This window comes from Sciurus carolinensis, chromosome 12 (genome assembly GCF_902686445.1).
Source record: "Sciurus carolinensis chromosome 12, mSciCar1.2, whole genome shotgun sequence".
Lineage (NCBI taxonomy): Eukaryota > Metazoa > Chordata > Mammalia > Rodentia > Sciuridae > Sciurus > Sciurus carolinensis.
Genome location: NC_062224.1, coordinates 104,394,929 through 104,412,258, shown reverse-complemented (window position 1 = coordinate 104,412,258; position 17,330 = coordinate 104,394,929). Strand labels below are relative to the sequence as shown.

The 17,330-nt window shown below is 45.5% G+C and overlaps 1 protein-coding gene across 1 annotated transcript in view; it reads left to right on the top strand.

Moving 5' to 3' along the window:
* Positions 1–298: 298 nt before the first annotated feature.
* The window catches only part of Cacna1e (calcium voltage-gated channel subunit alpha1 E), a 453,197-nt gene continuing 436,165 nt past the window's right edge, over positions 299–17,330 (top strand). Inside the window, 1 exon segment of the mRNA XM_047520455.1 lies at positions 299–587. The gene's annotated coding sequence lies outside the window, so the exon portion shown is untranslated.

Below are 17,330 nucleotides of genomic sequence, written 5' to 3'. Positions count from 1 at the left end.
AAGTTTGAGGTCAGGGAACTTTTCCACGGAAACCCTCACCTACATTGCTCGACCGCAGGCTGTTTACTACACAGATCCCCGCGGGTAAGTCAAGCCTCCGGCCACCCCCCGCTCCAGCCCGGGTGCGCGCTCACGCGGGCGTTCTGTCTCGCCACCCTCGCCCGCTCGGTCGCCGGGGAGCTGCGGTGCCCGGACACCGCAATCTCTTCTGTTTGAATACAGCTCCTGTCTTCCCTTCTCCTTTGTTAGTCCCCTGGCTGTCCCTCTGGGGGGCATGTGTAGAGTTCTCCTTCCGATTGCCAGAAATTTCTTTCCCACTGTGTGGGCAGGAGACAGATTTTTCCCTAACCTGTCCCCTTTCTCATTTATTTATTTTGTTTTCCGTTTCGCTCCCTCACCCCCGCCTGCCCTGCTCCCCGTTCTTTCTGTCGCTTTCTCCTTATCCCTCCTTCAATTTCACCAGCTCTCCTCCCCCTCTCGCTCCCCTGCCCCCACCCTTTGCTCTTTTAAAACAATCCAGTGATGCCTCGGGAATACTAGCACCCCCTCCTCCTTCGGCTGAGCGCGGGACTCTGCGTTAATTCAAGGTAAGCCCCGGGTCGCCGCCGAAGCTGTGTCTGCCTGCGCCCTGGCGCGGGGTGCCCGCCGGGCTGCGCTGCGCTCCCGGCCGCCGCGGCTCGGCCCGGGGTGCTGCTACCTGTTGGGGGTGCGTGGACCTTGGAGACTGCTAGTTACCAGACCTTCTCGGGATCTCCCCCCACCACCGTTCTTCCTCTGCCTGTGCTGCCCTTGCAACTTCTGTGGCAATTGCCCGGGCTGCGAAATCGCCCTTTGGATTTTCGGAGATGAGTGGCGTGCCCCTTCCCGGGGCTCCCAGGGGTGATATCTCGCCGGTGGTTCGGCGTTTCTCGCCCCGCAGCTAGGGAGGCTCACTGGCTGCCCGCGGAGGAGAGCGGAGCCCAGCTCCGAGCAGGTGCAGGCCTGGGGTTTCTGCGAGCTCGCGGGCCTTCGGCAGCCCTCTCCATGCCTCCCGATGCGGGCGGCTCGGGCAGTCCCTGGCACTGGGAAGTTTTGTGGGGCACCGTTCGAGGAGAGGACGCGCTGAGCAGGGACTGAGCTTTCAGCGAAGTTTCTGCGAAAGAAGCTGCGTGCACCTGTGGGGGCTTCTCAGGACTGGTGCGGGGTGGCCTGGGTATCTCTGGAGCCGCTAGGCAGAGCGGGCAGGTGGGTCCGTTCCTAGGAGGGGCTGGGAATTGGACTTGGCGTGGGTGGGGTGGGGAGGGTACCAAGAGGAAGTCAGGCTACTTAAAGTGACTTGCTTTTTGACAGGGTTTGGGTTTCCCTGCGCGAGGGCGGTTTGCTCATCTCTTTCAGGGATGGAACACCCAGTGCCTTTTTGCTTGTGCGGGTGCCCAGGAAAGAATGATGGCAGGTGCTCCCCTCCCCCTTTCCGGGCCCCCCTCCCTGGTAGTCAGACTTCCTCCTCACCCTGGGGACCTAGACCGTAGTTGGTCACTTGCCTCAGGTATGTGTGTGGGGTCCTTTCTGCTGTGGGGTCTGTGACTGTGACTCCCTCAAGCAGGTGGTTCAGGCTGGGTGTGGGGCGTGACCTGGATCTGGGGGCTTGTAATGATTCAGCTCTTCCCTTTGAAGGCCTGGGTGATGGAATCCTGATTCTTACTTATCCTTGGGGGCTGAGAACTGCACTGTGTCATGGAGACATTATCCTCAGAGGAAAGGCTGGGAGCCAGGACAGATAAGTCTAGAGGGGAGGCTGTGAGACCTGAAGCCAGGGAAGTGTTTTCACGGAAGAAAGGGTATTTTTGACGCTCAGTGAAGAGCATTGCTTTATCTCCTCTGACATCAGAACCAGCAGAAAAGTGGCTTCCTCTACTGGGGTTGGGAGTTGGAATTGACACTTAGGGCAGATGACAGTTCTAAGAGGAATTCCCTATGGAAAACATAGGACTTCCTCTCCTGCACACGTGTGGGTCTCTTGGGATTGCGCAGCTGTCTCCAAAGTCTAGAAGAAAATGACCTTTTCTTGCTATTTGATTTAATTCTACTGTTCTGGTCAGCTGAGATGCTCTACCACTTGATAATATGGGGTGATCACATCATTTATTGTCCAATACAGGTCACTTGTAAGAGTCGATATACACTAGTAATACACATGGACAATGGTGACTGTCCATACAGATAGAATGAGTGTCTTAAGAGTGACTGGTCAGAAGAAGGGACAGTTCACAAGGTAATATGCTGGCTTTCATGTCATTTTGATCTTGCATCCTCCTTCCTGGAATGGTTCTTCTTGACTCAGGTTATAAAAGGACTTTATTTCAGTTCCCTCTGAAAATCCAGCTTCAATATACAGATTTCTTTCTTTTGGTGAATTCCTTCTCCAACTTCGCTGGTCCCTCTGCAACACCCCTTCCTGGGATGGAACTTCATGATCTGATATTGCAGCGATCACAAATTGAGAGTGATTTACATGGGGCTGTTCTTGTCCCTCTGTCTGCTTCACTGTGATATTTATGAGCGTGGGGCTCCCAGGAGGCCATCCTTCTGCCAGGAATTGTGAGTGTTGTGTTGATGCAGCATGATATACGGTGACCCTCGCTGTCGCACAGTTGAGTTATTGGATCAGTGCTGTCAAAGCTTTCCCATTCCTCTGAGGCCGGGTATGTGTGTTGGGCTTGAGACAGTGGAAGGGAGAGAAAAAAGTCCTACATGCTGTCTGGGTTTCAGACTGAGAAATTCATATAAAAGAAGCATCTTTTTGCAGGAAAATGCCTGGTTTTTATTTCCTTGATGTGCAAGGGAGCGAAGTGGAAGCTTCTTAGGTACATGTCAGTCACACCTCCAGCCCCCTGGGAGCCTGTGAATCTGCCAGACAGCAAAATCCCTGCAGGGCTTCAAAAAGTTTAGCTGCCACTTATTGAATGCTTATTATTTTCTAGCTACTATGTTAAGCAGTTTCCAGATATTACCATAACAAATCCTTACCGAATCCTGTTAAGTAGGTATCTCCATCTTAGAGATGAAGAAATGAAAGTTCAGAAAAGTTAAGTAACTTACAAGTTCACCCAGCTATGAGGAGGCAGAGCTGGGAGTCAGTTCTAGGGCTAGCTGACGGCACCACACAAGACATCCTCTGCATTCTTCCCTTGATGGGGTTTGGCATTTGGCTCACAGATTTAGTCCTAGCTGCTCAGGGCTCTGGGCTGGATTCTTGACTCATGCTGCCTTTTCTTTTCCATTAGCAGTGTCCTTGCCTGGTGTCCATGAAATGTGTGATCCCATCCCCTACCTGGCCACTTGGACCACCCCCAGAGTGATCTTGCTCCTGAATCCTAGTCCAGTGTGCTCATGAATCCTGGCTGGGGGTAGGATTGTCTGAGGGACAGGTAGAGTGCTTGTCATCATTGAAGTCAAGAATCAATCTGCCCAGTCCCCCAGACTCTGAACCCAATCCAGAACCCTGAGCAACTAGGAGCAAATCTGTGAGCCAGATGCTGACCCCATCTGTCTATACCTTAGTTATGGAAGCCTGCATCTCGGGATCAAGTTAAGTGGCTGCAAGTTGGCTCAGTGACTGACCAAGTTGGCTTGGAAAAGGTTTTCCTACCCTTTGGCTTCCCCAAAAGTAATTATGTAGACTAGCAGGGAAACTGGACTACCCTCAGCTGGTAGGTTGCTCAGATCCTCTCTCCATTATGAAGATTAATAAAACCTTAAGTAGGAAACTCTGGACATCGTTTCCAACTATTCACCTTCCCTTTTCACTATGTGGCACCATAATTTACCAGACCTGGGGGAAAAGGAGGCAGGGAGGTGATTGGGTCAGACTGCGGTAGATAAAAGAATATTGGACTGGGGATATAGCTCAGTTGGTAGAGTGCTTGCCTTGCGTGCACAGGGCCCTGGGTTCAACCCCAAGCGCGCGCACACACACACACACACACACACACACACACATACATATACAGTTGGCACCAGAGACTCTTCTGTGATTGTTTCCCTCCCTCTATTCTTTATTCTTTGTCTCTCCCTCTTACCCTTGACTAGTCATACAATAGATTTTTTTTGTTTGCTATATTTACTGAATAGGAATTTTATTCTTTGTTCTTAATTTAAAAAAGTGATGAGGAACATTTTACATTTCTACTTCTTAAAAGAAAATTGAGTCCCTCCTGACTTATTTAGTCCTTGATTGATGTTTTCTTGAATGTAATGATCTTAAATACAGCAGAGGTTCCACCCTTTCCTTGGTGATGGGATTCATTGTGATGGGTGAATGCACAGACAACTTGCAACTCCTCCTCTTGTTGATCTCAGCCTGGGTTAGTGAGCTGTTCAGTGCTGAAGTCTTAGAGACCTAGGTGCATCTGTCTCTGTCCCCAGGAGAGGAGGATCAGCATGCCAACCTCAGAACTTGGGTGCTGGCTCAGGGTGGCCCCCAAGGTGGGTGGAGAGGAAGGATCCTTGGCCTGGGGTACCACACCTGGAGTGTGTGCCTCAGTTGTCACTTAGTGGAAACATCACTGAGCCCCTCCCAGCTTCTTCCCTTCCTCCCCTCGTGCCTGCCTTCTTTCCTTCCACCACCATATGTTGAGTGCTTGTTCTAGGCTGGATGCTGCTTTGGATACTGGGAATACAGCAGGGAGCAAGATGGTCAAATATTCTACTTTTGTGAAATTTATATTTTATTGCAGAGAAAGAGAAACAGTAAGTAGACAAGCAAGTGTGTAAAGAAACAGCACATGATGAAAGTCATCCATATTGGGTGATATCACAAAAAGTGGGCATCTCTTTAGGTTGGGATGTCAAGGAAAACTTTGGAGGGATAGTTAAACCAAGGATCAGAATGATAAAGAATAAAATAGGATTTTTATTGTCAGCTTTCTTTATTTTCATTTTCTTTTTTATTAGTAATTTATACATAGTAGTTGGGTTCATCCCAACAACTCAGATGTGCATGGAAATTGATTCTAGTTCATGGTCCCCCCCATTTTCCCTTAAAGCATCATTTTTTATGATTTATAAGGAATAAGTTAAATTGTATATGAAAGTGTTTTATAGACTATAAAACAAATTCAGTACATTTTATATCTTATTAGGCAAGATTCTTTGAGTGCACGTGTCATGATGAATTCGTATTTGCAATTTCACCACCTAGCATGGTAGTAAATGTGGGTTGAATTAAATTACAAATGTAAATTGGGAATTCAGGGGAGTTTTTTTAAGACATAAAATAAGATGATGCCTCTGACAGGCCTTTATCTAAAGAAGATCCTTTGCTTCCACTTGTGCTATTAATGGGCCTTCCTGGAGATTTCCATACATCATGTTCCTTGGGCATCACCAGGACACAGACAGTCTGAGTGTTTTGGGTGATACTGAGGAGATAGAGCTCTCGAGGAAGTTTCAGGTTGCTCTTCTCAATATCCAGGGTCTTCTGAACTCAGAGCAGAGGTTAACTTACTTGAAATTGGGTAGAGATTCCACAAGCCTCCCTTTCACCTCCACATCCGGGAGGAAGACTGCACTTCCTGGCTGTCCAAGGCACCCTCTCCGTAGCCTTTGACTTCCTCCCACTCTGCCACATCTCTCTTTTCTCCAACCAGTGCCAGGCTCGTGGGGTATGGAGGAGACCAGTTGAATGTGACTATGCCGGCCTGCTCCCCTTCCCTGCCACCCTCCCTGTGGGTTGAGTCAATGCAGCCCACCTTTTGTATCCATGCCATGAGTCACAACTTTTCAAACATGGAGGTGTGAATCATTCAACTTCTAGCCCTTGAGATGTCTTGGGTGACAGCAGAACGAGAAGGCTGTGTGCTTGCCCCTGCCCCTCATTTTCCCACTGCTTTATCTTGCTTTCTGTACCTAGACCCTTATAAGCCTGAATCTCATAGCCTTTCTGTAGGGTCATAGTTGAATTTCTGGGACACATGGAGTGCATATTCATTCACATGGTAGGGGTCCTTCAGGAAGAACATTCAGTTTCCTGGACCAACAACATCAGTACCACCAAGAGCTTCTCTACCCCATCCCAGAGGTTTTGAATCAGAACTCTGGGAGGGGATCACCTCCAGGTGAGTCTGAGGCTTGTGAAAGTTTGAGAACAACTGTTAGAAGGATAGATGAAGGGCTTAAGTGGTGGGCACCCACCACATGCAAGATGCTTGGTGTGTCTTACACCTCTTTAAGGTAGAGGAATTGTTATTCCTATTTTATAGATGAGCACAAAGGCCTCCAGAATCCGGGACTGTAGTAGGTGTTGGAGCATGAATTTGACTCAAGTCTTTACTTCAAAGTTAGAGTTATCATGGATTTTTGACCCCTATTAAAATGAAGATATTACTGGTGACGTCTGTTACTAAACCACTCACATCTCAGTGCTGATTCCTTTCCTGGCCGCTTATAACAGACTGCTGAGAAGAGAGCTGGAGCAGCTGGGCTGGGGATCCCAGGGTGCTTGGTGGTATCTCCTGGCGCTTTCTCTTTTGGCTAGTGATAGCTGAATTCCTCCTGCAGATGGGAACTGAGTGACTGAGCCTTAAGTATAGATGCTTCTCAGTCCCACCTTGGCTCTTTTCACTTATGGTACCCACTCTTCCAGAGGGGTTTCTTCCCTTCCCTTTGCTTCAGCCATCACCCATATGCTGATGACTTCCATATTTGTTTTCCAACCCAGGATTCTCTTTTATGTTTCAGAATTTCTCCCCAACTGAATAGTGGATGTTTCTGCTTCATCACCTCATAGTATCTCAAATGCTTCTCAAATGAACCCAGCATCATTTGTCAGGTCTTGTCCTTTTGTCATATAGCTTCTTCCAGCAAATGGTACCATCATCCATTCTGTTGTCCAAACTAGAAAGTGCAAGTGGTCTGTGACTCCTCTTCCTGCCTTTTGTCCTGCTTTTCATCCATACTAGATCAGCCTGACCTGCTTTAGCCCTTCCCCATGAGGGCTTGGCTAAAGCGATGATCTCTTCCAGGAAGATTCTAGCATTTCCCTTGAGCAGACACCCATCCTTTCCCTTTATACCTGCTTAGCATCATGTGCTTACCTCTAGCACTGCACTTTTATATTGTAATGTAAATGCCAGTCTCCTCATAGACGGTGAGATCCTGATAGCAGGAATCCTGTCTTTCATTCATGTCTCTTCAATTCTTTGCCCTTACTAGGTGATGGATAATTTACTGAATATTTAGACAAGTAAAGAAACCATCCTCCAGCAAATCCCCGTTCCCCTTCTTTCTGTGGGGTACCATCTTCCCTGGGGCTGAAGCATTGTATTCTCCACTGTGACTTTAAGAGGGGTGTGGAGGAAAGGAGTAGTCATGAAGCTGAAGTAGAAGAGTTCAGGAAGATTCTATATTCCTTCCCCCAGGTTTTTCTTCAGGGTATGATTGTTTCGGTTATCACTGTATACCCACAACTCCTCAGTATATTGTCTGGAGTGCTAGATAAAATTTCAGAGCAAGCAGTGGCCAAGGACAAGAACAAGGATAGGATCTACAAGCCCACAATAAGATCTCATTCCCGTGATTTTGAATGTCACCTTTTTATACCCCAAACTTCTGTACCAGTTAGTTTTTACTGCTTAATAAGTCATTCTAAAACTTGGAAATGTAAAACAACAAACATTTAGTATTTCTCAAGTTGGTTGGGTGGTTCTTGTGTTCTCAGCTGGTTTAACTAAAATAGGATTGTCTAGATTGGTGTCGCTTACATCTATGGACCATCAGCTGGGATGGCCAGAGCCTCTCTCTTAATGGTTTCTCAACTTCAGAATGGCCCACAGGGCTGCAGCAGGGTTCCCAGAAGCAAGGATATCTTGGTCCATTTGGGGAGTATAATACAGTACTGTAGACGGCATTGTTTCTGCATAATACAAGTTTATTTTTCACAGTTCTGGAGACTGGAAAGTTCCATATCAAGGAACTGGCAGAATTCGTATTGATGAGGGCCCATTTGCTGATTGCCTCTTGTGTCCTTACATGGCAAAATGGTCAAGACACCTGCCTAGGTTTCTTTTATAAGGGAATTAATACCTTTATGAGGGTTTCACCTTCATGACCTGATCAATTCCCAATGACTCCACCTCCTGATACTATCATATTGGTGATTAGGTTTCAACATATGAACTTGGGGTCACATAACAGAGGGTGAGCCTCAGTTCACAAGTTCTTTTCAATTCACTGCTTGAGTCCATTTGCTCTTATTCCATTGCCTAAAGCAAGTCACATGATCATGCTCAGTGGGAAGGGGCAGCTCAAGGTGTGGATTCAGGGGGATGTGAATGAATTGTGGCTTGTTTGGCTTGGTCCTCTGAGAAGTAGACACTAAAATGGGATGAAATTAGTAAGGATTTTATTAGGGCGAACATCAATGAAAGGTAATAGATGAAGAGTTGGGAAAGGCTGGAAGCCATCAGACCACCAGATAAGTCTGACCCTGAGTGACTGAGGGAAGGCAGTTTTGATGCAAGGGTGCCGGCCTGCTGTGCAGCCTAAGTAACTCAGCAAGGCTGTCAGAAATCCCTCAAGCCAGCTGGCTGTTGGAGGAGTGCCCTTTGGTCCCAGAGTGGGCTACCTTGGTATTCCTGCCCTTCTATCTCTGCAAATCTGGTAATGGATTTCAGAGCCCAGAATCTCTGAATTGACCAAGTGCACCATAGTTGGAAGTCTGCTGGGCACATTCTTGTGGCCACTGTTAGGTTATCACTCAGCTGAACACAACTCCTAAGTTTCTACTCCTAGCTCAGACCTCTCTTCTAAGCATCAGACCTCTAGATCCAGTGTTATTCTTAATGTTTCCCCTTGATGTTCTCAGAGGCATCTCAAAGTTTACACATCCAAATCGAACCCTTAGTCTTCTCACCAGATCTGCTTTTCTTCCAGTTGTCTTTGTTTTGATGAATGGTCCCTTCATCTAACTCAGGCTTCCCTTAGGCAATCCTTCATGAAAGCCTGTCCATCTTACACCTCAGTATTTCTCTCCACCTTTGCTGCCACTGGCTGTACCAAGCCACCATCATCTCTGACTTGAGTGACCATAATAGCCTCCTAACTATTCTGTTTCCTCTCTGGTCCCCTTCACAGCTCCACGCTCCACATGGTAGCCTGCATGACCTTGAAGTGCAAACACAATCATGCCACTTCTCCTCTGGATCAAGATCTTAGCCAAGGCCTGTTGCCCTGTGTGATCCAGCTCTCCACCTATTCCAGCTTCAGCCTGCATCTCCGTCCATCACCCGCTACTTCCAGCTACTATGAATTCTTTTAGAATCTGCCAGGCTCCTTCTCACTGCTGGGACTTTGCTCATACTCTCTCCCCTCTGCAACTCTCCCACCCTCTGACTCCCCATTCATCTGGTTAATGCCTAAGCATTGATTCAGTTCTCAACTTGAATGTCAATTTAAGAAGTTCATTGAGATCTTCCACCTTACAGATAACTACCATCAATCTATCTAATTTAGAGCACTCTATTACCCTCTTTTATAGCATCCTTCACTTTTACAGCCCTCTCTCCAGGCTTATTTATTTGGTAGTTTAATGTTTGCATCTCCCAGACAGAAAGTTCCCTGAGGATAGGACTATGTTTGTATTCTTCATGGCTGTGTTCCCACTCTCAGTACTGTGCCCAGCACATGGCGGTAGCTCAGCCACGGTTGGATGAATGAATGTGGGTCTCAGGGAGTGAAAGAGAGAGGGGGAGGCAGGGACTTGTGGGGACTCACTACTCACAGTCTTTGGCTCAGGAGGAATAGAAGCTGCTCTCATTCTGAGAATGTGAGCTCCTATGCGGGAAAGCTGTGCCAGGACGTAGCCCTGTTCCTCCCTGCACACTGCTCAACCCCTTACTCCCCTCATCCTCCACCCACCAGCCTCCAGACCCAGGATGCCTCTATAACTAAAGACTCAGGCTCCCAGAGGGATAGTGCTGATCAGTTGTTGCAGGTGACTTATTTTCTGTGAATCTCAGCTTCCTCCATATATGTAGGGACAGTACTTACCTCTTAGGACCTGGGTAAATATCTAATCGGTATAAAAAATCAGCGGATATTAGGTAGGGTCAAAGCTGGTTTGAGAACAGGAGTTGGTGCTGGGCTCCTCTGGGAGGGCAGAGTGGCAGGTGGAACTCTGGCTGAGTCATCATGGTACACAGCCCACCCTCTCAATCTGCTGTCCTCCAGCATCTCAGAGCCTCAGGCCCAGGAAAAGTTGATTAAATGAGCATATGAAATATTTGTGGGAGGCAGATGGTACAAATTGCCTTGGCTCCCACATCCTTTGAGGCGTGGCTGTGGTGGGGGTGTAAAGTGTTGGGGCTTGGGGATGCTGATTTGTAGAGGCCACTGAAATCCGAAAGAGAACCGAGCACAAAAAACCTCAAAGTGCACCTGATTTTATTGTTTTTTTCTTCTTTTCTAAGTCTTCAACAAGTCTCAAAGTCAAAATATGAAGTGCCAATGAAATAATTTGCTTTGTAAACTGTAGAACTTGTAAAGTATGTGCATTATCAGCTGTTTCATAGGAGCTAGCTCCTGTTTGCTGTTTTATTTGACTTCTAAAGGCACAGAATGATTGAGATTTGCCCTGCTTTCAGCCTGTCATTGAAGAATTTTGATAATTTTTGTCTTCATTGATCCAGAAACAGCCCCTTCTCTTTTGAGGGGCAGGGAGCACATATTGACATATGAAGGAACTCCAGCCCCTAAATTCAGCAAGTCAAAAAATTAACTTCCAGTGTTATGATTCTTAATGTTTGTAGTTGTAGAACCCTTTTAACATCTGATAAAAGCTGTAGATTCCAACAGGTAAAATGCACACCCCAAAACCTAGCATGACATCAGGGGACCCCAGATCTGAACCCCCACTACGTGAAACCTGGGTGAGATTGAGAATGTGCATCATGAATCAGCCACAGGAGGACTGGCCGGAAGCAGAGGACAGATGCTGGTGGGAGGAGGCCTGGTGCTTGCCCTCATGGAGAACCTGGGGGGATAGGAATCATGCAGGCAGGGACATTTCCATTCTCGGGGTGCACGCTGGCCCTCCCTGAGAATTCCTCCTGCACCTTTCAGGAGGGGGACTCCCTTCCTCAGCTGTAGGCTCTGATGCCATTGAGAAGGCCCACAGGAAGTGATCCTGAGTGAGACAGTGGAGGGCGAGTGAGGTGGATGACATCATTTCACCCCCTCCTGCCTGGGCGCTCTGGAAGTCTCTGGAAGGCCCCTGAAGGGCCTCAGCCTTTACTCTCTTTATTTCCTCTCCTGAAGTGCCCTGCTTTCCCCTCTGCCCATCTTCCAGGGTCTCACTACCTGCGGGGAAGACTTAGTATCTCTCCAAGTGTGTGCCTGTCACTGCCTCTTGGGATCAGGGTCACCTAGGACCCTCACATCTTTGTGCTTCATGTTCCCTCACTGCCTTGCCACTTTTGGTTAACTTTTTTGAATTAAATTTTTATTGTGGAAAACTTCAAACATATACTAGAGAGAATAGTATAATGAACCCCAAGTACCTACCTTCAATAATTATCAACTCATGGCCAATATTTTTCACCTAAACCTCCACAGCACCTCCCCACTGGATTATTTTGAAGCAAATTCCAGCCATCATGTAATTCCATCTGTAAATTTTTGAGTACCAATCTCTTGAAGATAATGGATTAAAAGCCCACGATAGCATCATGGTACAACTCCAAATTAACCATAATTCCTTCTTCTCTTCAAATATCTAGTTGGTGTTAAATTTCTCCAGTTGTATGATATTTTCCCTACAGTTGGCTTGTTTGAATCAGAATTCAAGTAAGGTTCATATGTTATGTTTGGTTGAAAGGTTTCTTAAACCTTAAACTGTAGATCCCCTCATTCCCTTTGTTTTGGGCCTTATAGTTTGTTTAAGATACTTATTCATTTTTTCCTGTAGATTTTCCCTTGTTCTGGATTTTGCTGCTTGTGTCTGCATTGAGTCATTGAATGTTTCTGTTCCCTGCACTTCTATAAATTGGTACTTAAGTTCATTTGATTCAAGTTTGAATTTTTATTATTCTACAAGATGGCTTCCTAGGGGTGATATGTACTTCCATTACAGGCACATAATGTCTGGTTGTCTCTCACCTTGGGGCATTAGCAGCCACTGACAATCATTACCTAGATCATCGTTGGCAACATTTCTGTAAAGGGTCAGACAGTAAATATTTTAGTCTGTGGGCCATGTGGTCTCTGTCTCAGCTACTCAGTGCTCTCATTGTAGCTAGGAAGCAGCTACAACCAGTACATGAATGACTGGCATGGATGGGTTCCAATAAAACTTTATTAACAAAAGTAAGCAGGCCCAATGTAGTCCAAGGGCCCTGGTTTTCTGGCCCCTCCCTAGATAGTTTGTTTCATTATGTGCTTGTAAAATGCTAACATTTTAATGCTGTCATTCCTCCCTTATTTATGGAATTCCTTCCCAAAGAGAAACTTGCCTTGCACTATTTGATGACTTCCATTCTTTCTGAACAACCTTTAATGATGCTCCTCTCTGCCCTGACTCCACCAAAACTGTCCTTCCTGCGATCATTGATGGCCTGCCTGTTGCTCAATTCAGTGGTCAGCTGTCAGTTCTCATCTTGAGATCCTTGACCTATCAGTAATTGACACAGATGATTACTCTTTCCTCCTTGAAATGCTTTCTTCACCTAGTTTTCAGGACACAACACCTTCTCCTGGTGTTTTTCCTACTCCATTGGTAACTTCTTAGTGGCATTTGATAATTTTTCTTCATCAATCAGCCTGTGAGTATCGGATACCCCAGAGCACAGTCTTCTGACTTCTTTATCTGTAATCACTCATCTAGTGTCCTGATTTTAAATGCCACCTGTTATGGTTTGGCCCTGCATGGACCCCCCAGAGCTCACGTGTGAAGGCTTGGTCTCCAGGGCAGCAGTGGTCAGAGATGGGACCTTGGAGAAGTGATTGAAATGTAAGGGATCTGCCTCATCAGTGGATTTATCCCATAAACTTAATGGGCTATTGGGAGGTAGGGGAAACTTTAGGAGCTGGGGCCTAGATGGAGGAAGTAGGTCACTGGGGCATGCCTCTGAAGGCCATAGTTGGTCTCCAGTCCCTTCCTCTTTCTCTTTCTGGCCACCAAGAGATGAGGGACTCTCTTTACAATGCCCTCTCTGCCATGATACTCTGCCTCATCATGGCCCATAGCAATGGAGCTATTCGAACATGGGCTGAAACTGCAAGCTAAAATAAATCCTTTCCCCTTTAAGTTGATTTTCTCAGGTTTTGTTACAGTGATGAAAAGTGACTGACACACCACCCACAGGCAGATGACTTCTGATCCCACCGCTCTCACTTGGCCTTCTCTCTGAACACCAAATATGTCTGTCCAATTGTCCATGAGATGTTTCCACGTGGGCATCTGAGAGGTATGTCAAACTTCCCATGTCTAAACATGACTTTGCGCCTTTCCCCACAAACCCTGCTCCTTCTTCAGTGTCCGCTATTTCATACAACTTCTTCCTTGTAATAGCTCAGGCCAAATAACCTGAGCATCATCCTTGACGTCTCTCCTCTTTCATTCCTCACTTCAATGCTAGTGAGTCTATCTTCAAAATATACCCATTTCTCACCTCCTCTGCTGCTTCCAGCCTGCTTTGAGCTACGCCTCTCCTGCATCGTTGCAGCGGCCTACTTCTAACTGAAGCAAGTGTCCTGCTGCCCTACTTGGGGTGTGTTCTCAACCCAGTGGCCCAGTGTATAAATGCTAAGTTAGGCTATCTTACTCCCCTGTTCATCCTCCAGTGACTTCCAGTCTCACTGAATAGAAGTCAGAATCCTTGAAACAACCTATGGAGCCCTACAGGGCTGACACCACTCTCACCTCTCACCTCTCACCTCTCTGACAACTTTCCCCATCTCTCTGCTGCAGTCTCACAGCTCCTGGCCATGTCTCAGATATGCTGGGCACACTTTGCCTCTGGACCCTTTGCTGGTTCTTCCTTTTCTCTGGTGAGTTCTTCCCCAGATAGCTGTATGGGTTGCCTCTCACTCACCACCTTCAGGTCTTTGCTGGAACATCACTTTATCAGGGAGGCCCTCCCTGAGCATTTCCTGACCCCTGAGCTATTTCCTGACCCCTTCACTCTAGGAGAGACTGTCAGGGTCTCCAGGCAACAGGAGCAGGGCTGTCTTTCCTCCAAGACTGCTAGGGAAGCTGACTGGTTATAGACTATGCAGGGAACATCTCCCTGCCTGTCCTTGTCCTCAGCCCTGATGAGGCACTACAGTTGAAGTCTGATCTGCCCCTTGAATTTCCAAGACCCTCTTTGGATGCATAGCTGGCCTTGGGGTGTTTTCTTCTCTCCCACATCCTGCTGCAACGTTTTATTCCAGGGCCTAGAGCCTAGAACTTCTGCTGTTCAAAATAAGGCAGAAGTCGTTGGGCCTTTATACCTGTCTGTCAACCAAGGAGGATCGTGCCTTGGTTCCTCTCCGTTCATCTATGCGAAAATCGTGTCTGTCATTTGAATTAGAATCCTCACCTGACATATGGACACCTTGGGTCCCTGCTGGGGGAATATGGATGATGTCATGAAGCAGAGGCGTCTGCAAGGTGGCTCCCTGGGGTCTTTCCTCAGCCAAGCTGCTCATGCCTAGTCCTGGGCCCCCACCCTACAGCATCATAGACTCTCTGAGCCATATGGGGGCATTCGTGACCACACAGTGGAGCCCTCTGAAGAGCCGCTGCAGCCTGTCTGGTAGGCTGACTACTTCTCAAGATGACCCACTCTATTTTCAGTCAGGCCTAGTCATGAGAAATCACTTGAGACCTATCGAATTGTGTCTCCTGTTTTTCTTCTTGAGGCTACTTCTGTCAACACTCCTGAAGTACAGGCTTGAGTGGAGATGGAAACCAAGGTCCCATTTACTATGTGGCAAGACTTCAAGGCAGGAATCCATCCTATTCCCCTCTGTGTTCCCAATGCTTGGCACAGCGGCTGGGACTGGTAGGTGCCCATCATCTGTTAGTTAAAGACAATGATAGATAAGAGACTGCAACTTAGCATGCACTTATTATGTGGCAGGCACTCCTGGAAGCCCCTGTGTGCCTCAAAACAACCCAGCGCCGTGCTAGTGCTACTGTTCTATAGATGAAGCCGAGGCTTGGAAATGTTAAGTACCCCACTTAAGGTCACATAACTGTTAAATAGAATGTCAAGGATTCAGACCCAGGAGAGTTAACTCTAGAATCATATTCTTCTTCGTGCATTGTTCAAGGTTTGTTTCTTTCTCCTTATTGCTATAGTGGCAAAATACACATAACAAAAAATTTACCATGTGAGCCATTTTTAAGTGTGCAGTTTAGTGGATTAAGTACTTTCACATTGCTATGCAGCCATGATCACCTTCCATCTCTGGAACTTTTTCTCCTGTCCCAGGTGTAACTCCATATCCACTGACTATTAACCACTCTGCATTCCCTGCCTCACAGCCCCTGCTGACCACCATTTTACTCTCTGTCTCTATGAATTGGACTTCTCTAAGGACTTCCTATAGGTAGAATCATATAATATTAATTCTTTTGTGTCTGGCTTGTTTCATTTAGCAGATCTTTTTTTTTTTGTGGGAAACATTTTTAAAATTTTTTGTAAATTTTGTGAGTCATGTTGCCATATACAGGGGTGTGCCAATATGAGTTGGCACCCCTGCTTTCCATTGTTTTGGGGAGTTCATTGTTTTTTGCTCTCCATTGCTGGGTCACCTGATAATTCTACTTAATTATTCTGAGTGCCATATGTGTTCCATATTTGACATTCCCACTGGCCATAGGAGAGGGTTCCAGTTTTTCCACACTCTTATCAAAATTTGTCTTTTTATTTTTTAAAAATAATAGCCATCCTAATGGGTATGAAGTGTTATCTCGTTGTAGTTTAACTTTATAGTTCTTTAGTGATTAGTTATTTGTGCTTATTTTCATGTACTTATTGGCCATTGGTATATCATCTTTGCAGAAATGTGTATTCAAATTCTTTGCCACTTTTTTTTTTGTCATTGACTGGTTCATATGTTCTGGATATTGATCTCTTATCAGATCTATGATTTGCAAATATTTCAACATTCTGAAGATTGGTATTTTACTTTGTCAGTAGTGTCCTTTGAGGTGCAACAGTTTTTAGTTTTGGCGAAGTATAGTTTGTCTATGTTTTCTGTGGTTGCCTATGCTTTTGGCATCATATCCAAGAAACCATTGCCAAATTCAACGTCATAAAGAGTTTCCTCTATATTTTCTTCTCACTGTTTTATAGTTTTAGCTCTGTTAGGTCTTTGATCATTTTAATTTTTGTGTATGGTGTAAGGTAAGGGAAAAAAATCATTCTTTTTTTTTTGACACATGGAGATTCAGTTAGTTTTGTTCTTTTCCAAGATTTTTTTGGCTATTCTGGATCCCTTAGACTTCCACATGAAGTTTAGATTTTTTTGTGTGTAAAAAATGCCATTGGACTTTGAAAGTGATTGTATTGCATCTGTAGATCACTTTGGATACTATCAGTGTCTTAAGAATATTAAGTCTTTCAGTCTATGAACATGGGATGACATTCCATTTTTTTGTGTCTTTAATTTCTTTCAGCAACATTGTCTCTTACTTTAAAAAGTTTTCTTTGTTTTTAAAATTTCCACCAGCTACCTAGTTACTCTATTGGTATCACTGGAAATGGTACAATGGTTACATTTTCTTGTACAACTTTCCATTTCCATATATATAAATAAAATTATAAAGTGTTGATTTTTCAAAAACAAATAGTAACATATATAACTTAATGTCCTCCATCCCAACATTTTTCCACTCAAGAATTGATCCTGAAGATCCTTCTAAATCAGACACTGAAATCTGCCTCTGTGTTTTAAAGGCTGAATATATTTCATATATTTAATTGATCCCCTCTTGATGGACATATAATTTTTAAAAAAAATTACTATTACTGCTTCAGTGAATAAACATATAAATGTAATTTGCACACATGCAAATATATGTGAAGGAAGTATAATTGTAGAGCCAAAGGGTTTAAAAATTTTGTCATATGGTCTCATATTACCTTCCATGGAAGTTCTATGATTTATCCATCAGCCAGCATGGTACTAGATTCCTTGCATCCTTTGCCACGGTTCTGTGTTATCAAACTTCTTTGGTCCTTTGACTATCAAACAGATGAAAAATGGTATCCCCTGTTTTTAGTGTGCATTTCTTTTATGTGAGACACCATCTTTTCAAACATTAGGAGCCATTTATAATTTCTTTTCTGTGAATCGATTGTTTA